Source organism: Mandrillus leucophaeus, unplaced genomic scaffold (assembly GCF_000951045.1).
Source record: "Mandrillus leucophaeus isolate KB7577 unplaced genomic scaffold, Mleu.le_1.0 Scaffold213, whole genome shotgun sequence".
NCBI lineage: Eukaryota > Metazoa > Chordata > Mammalia > Primates > Cercopithecidae > Mandrillus > Mandrillus leucophaeus.
In genome coordinates this window covers 2,031,408-2,035,902 of record NW_012102177.1, presented here as the reverse complement: position 1 = coordinate 2,035,902, position 4,495 = coordinate 2,031,408, and positions in this window count along the sequence as shown.

Here is a 4,495-nt window from a genome sequence, read left to right as displayed (position 1 = left end):
ACAGGCGCCCGCCACCTCGCCCGGCTAGTTTTTTGTATTTTTTAGTAGAGACGGGGTTTCACCGTGTTAGCCAGGCTGGTCTCCATCTCCTGACCTCGTGATCCACCCGCCTCGGCCTCCCAAAGTGCTGGGATTACAGGCTTGAGCCACCGCGCCCGGCGACAGCTTTATTTGTAATACCTGGCTGCCACCGTGACTTATCCAGGGTTCCATGGCCAGGGCGGGCTGAGCTACATTTTCACCCTGGAATTCCCTCTGGGGTCATGTGTAGAGCTTAGGTTTACGCCCATCTTCATGTTGGTAAGTATACTTTCACAGAGCGATAACAGGAAGCACAGCATGCCGGGGACCCCTGGGGGGAGACTGCCTCCAGCACCTGCCCTGCTTCGTCCTCTCGCCAGCCCTGGGAGCACAGCAGAGACCGGCAGGCCGGCGTCCATCTCCTGGAGCTGGCAAGGAAGGTGGGAGCAGGCCCAGGTCCTGCCTCATACCTCACGGTAAGGAAGGAGACCAGTACTACTCCTGCTGCCCGCATCCCCCCACCTTGCCTAGTTCACAAGACAGGAGGAAAGTGAGAGAGAAACAAAAGTAAGATAAATAGCCAGACAACCTTGGCACCACCACCCGGCCCTAGGAGTTAAACAAAGTAATAAGAATAACATCAACCCCTGGCCTAAACTACTTGTGTTATCTGTAAATTCCAGACACTGTATGAAAAAAGCATTGTAAAACTTTCTGTTAGCTGATGCATGTAGCCCGCAGTCACGTTTCCCACGCTTGCTCGATTTGTCACGGCCCTTTCACGTGGATCCCTTAAAGTTGTACGCCTTTAAAAAGGCCAAGTATTTCTCGGGGAGCTTGGTTCTTAAGACGCGAGTCTGCCGACGCTCCCGGCCGAATAAAAAACCTCTTCCTTCTTTAATCCGGTGTCTGAGGAGTTTTGTCTACGGCTCGTCCTGCTACAACGGCACCTCCCACCCTCCTAGAGCCAGCTCTCTAAACAGCATTTTCGTCATCAAGCTGGCGAACAACTTTTTAAAGTGTTGATATTCAGGTCTGATGGAAATACAAAAACAGCACAAAACAAAGGCACTCAAATAGGGTGGTGCTGGAAGGCATCATGCAACATGTATTGTTTTAAACCTTTAAAAATGTGTCAACCTTTGACCCATTTAGGACTTTATCCTAGAAAATTGGTTTAGCTGTTTAAAAAAAAAAAAAAAAAAGCACTAGGCTGGGCATCGTGGTGTGCACCTGTAGTCCCTGTGCTTCGGCAGGCTGAGGCAGGAGGATCACTTGAGCCCAGGAGTTAGCGATTACAGTGAGCTGTGATGGTCCCACTGCGCTCCAGCCTGGGCTACAGAGCCAGACCTTGTCTCTTCCAATAAAAAATAAAGTGAAATAGGTAGCACCTAACACAGCCTTGATAATATGAAAAAGTAGAAACAACTGAAAATCCTCAACAATAATGTAGGAATATAACTCCCAGCCTCAAATTTCATTTTCAGCCAAGTGTCAGGGGGACTTAAAACATCTTCAGGTGTGCAAGGACTCCAAGACACCTGCCGTGCATTCTTGTTCACAAAGGATGTCCTTTGGGAAAACAAGGTGGGAAGCTAAAAGAGAAGAAGCCGTTGAACCCAGAACACAGGTTCCACCAGGGAGAGGCAAACAGAAGGGTGGGCTGGGGAGGGGCAGTAGAACCCTGGCCTCGAGCTCACCGGCCAGAATGGGGCCCACCTGAGGATGGAGGGTGGCAGGCACAAACTGTGGATTTGAGGTGCGGAGTCGGGAAGAAGATAGAAAGGCATTTGCTGTTGGACCTCTTGGGGGAAAAACTGATACATAGAAAACTGGACTCGAGGCCCTGTGTGGTGGCTCACTCCTGTAATCCCAGCACTTTGGGAGTCCAAGGCGCGTGGATCACTTGAGATCAGGAGTTTGAGACCAGCCTGACCAACATGGTGAAACCCCGTCTCTACTAAAAATATAAAAATTAGCTGGGTATGATGGCACGCCTGTAATCCCAGCTTCTCGGGAGGCTGAGAATCCCAGCTTCTCAGGAGGCTGAGACAGGAGAATCGCTTGAACTCAGGAGGCGGAGGTTGCAGTGAGCTGAGATTGTGCCACTGCACTCCAGCCTGGGCAACAGAGTGAGACTCTGTCTCAAAAGAAAAAAAGAAGAAAAAAAGAAAACTAGACACAAAAGAGAGAGAGACAAAGACAGAGAGATTTTACCCTCTGGTTAAAACAAAATAAGTTATTCCAGAAAGGAAAAAAGTTGCAGTATACAGCTTGTTTCAGCAGCAAACAACATTTGCATAATTAGAATTATTAAATCACTATTGATTTAGCCAAATTGATACTGTATTTGTCTAATAATTACTAATGATTAACACTGTATTAGTCTCCTAGGACTGCCATAACAAAATACCACAGACGGGGAGGCGTAAACAGCAGACGCTGACTTGCGCGCAGTTCTGGAGGCTGGAGGCCCACGATCAATGTGCTGGCAGGGTTGTTTTCCCCCGGGGCTGCTCTCCTTGACTTGCAGCCGGCCATCTTCTGTCTTCTCCCTGTATCCTGACGTGGCCCTTCTCTGTGTACACCCACGCCCAGTGTCTCTTCCTCTCATATGGTCCCTTATGACTTTATTTAAGTGTAACTACCTCTTTAAAAGCCCTACCCCTGAATACAGTCACATGGGGGCTTGGGGCTTCAACATATGTAGGGGAACACAATCCCAGTCATAATGGCTCCTAAGCTTGATGCCGTAGGAGGGGAAGTGGGGAGGCGGGAGATGCAGCTGTAGGGGAGCGGAGGGAGTCCTCAGTCTCCACACTAGGTATCAAGCAGTGGTAGTGCAGGAGGATAGGAGGATATGCTTGAGAAACTTGGAGGGGAATCCTGGGAAAAATAGCATAAAGAGTTGAAAAATATTTGCCTCTAGATGAAACACAGTGGGTCAGCAATTTGCTGGGGGGGGTGTGTGTGTGTGTGTGTGTGTGTGTAACTTTTAAAAAATAGAGACAGGGTCTTGCTATGTTGCCCAGGTTGGTCTCAAACTTCTGGGCTTTACTGATCTGCTCTCCCTGGCCTCCCAAAATGCTGGGATTGCAGATGTGAGCCACAGCGCCCAGACTCATTGAGATATATTTTTTTCTTTCCTTCTTTCTTTCTTTCTTTTTTTTTTTTTTGAGATGGAGTTTCGCTCTTGTTGCCCAGGCTGGAGTGCAAAGGCGTGATCTCGGCTCAGTGCAACCTCCACCTCCCGGGTCCAATTAATTCTCCTGCCTTAGCCTACCAAGTAGCTGGGACTATAGACGCACGCCACCAAGCCTGGCTAAATTGTGTATTTTTAGTAGAGATGAGGTTTCACCATGTTGGCCACACTGGTCTGGAACTCCTGACCTCAAGTGATCCACCCACCTCGGCCTCCCAAAGTGCTGGGATTACAGGCATGAGCCACCGCGCCTGGCCGGCTCATTGATATTTTTAAGCACTACTTGACTTTTTGAACTTTGGTGGTGCACACTGTGATGGACATGCTAAAGCCACACCCCTCTCCCAGCCCACTTGAAATAGCAGTAATGAGGCTGAGTAATTAGCCTCAGTTCAAGGGGGCAGGCTTGGTTTGTGCCCAGTGGCGGGCTCTGGAACAGGAGAGGTTTGCCCAGTCTTCGGGAAAGGTCTCTCCTGACACTAAATCCAGGGTCATCACTGTGGGAAGCCAGGTCCTCCCACCATGCGGACAAGCGGGCATGTAGCGCCGCATGCTGCGGGCAGCCATCCTAACACAGAGCTGATGCTATGGATGATGGGGCAGGGAGGCAGGAAGAACCTGAGACCTAAGGACATCTCGGAACACCTGAACCTTTCAGACAGACGACCATCCTCGCTCTGGCTTCTGATGTGTTAGCATTAGAATATTTTCTGAGTGGGTATGCCAGCCCGAGCAGGGCTTCCTCTTACACGCAGCTTAAAGCACCTGAAGAGACATACAACTGCATTCATATGCAAAATTGCTACGTAAAACTGTCTTTTAAAAAGTGGTAGACACAAGGCTAGATGCAGTGGCTCATGTCTTTAATCCCAGCCCTTTGGGAGGCTGAGGCGGGGGGATCATTTGAGGTCAGGAGTTCGAGACCAGCCTGGCCAACATGGTGAAACCCTGTCTATACTAAAAATACAAAACTTAGCTAGGTGCAGTGGCGGGTGCCTGTAATCCCAGCTACTTGGGAGGCTGAAGCAGGAGAATTGTTTGAGCCCGGGAGGCAGAGGTTGCAGTGAGCTGAGATCGTCCACTGCACTCCAGCCTGGGCAACAGGGCAAGACTCTGTCTCAAAAATAAATAAATATAAATGAAAAGTAGTAGATACAATATGTCGCCGGGCGCGGTGGCTCAAGCCTGTAATCCCAGCACTTTGGGAGGCCGAGATGGGCGGATCACAAGGTCAGGAGATCGAGACCATCCTGGCTAACACGGTGAAACTCC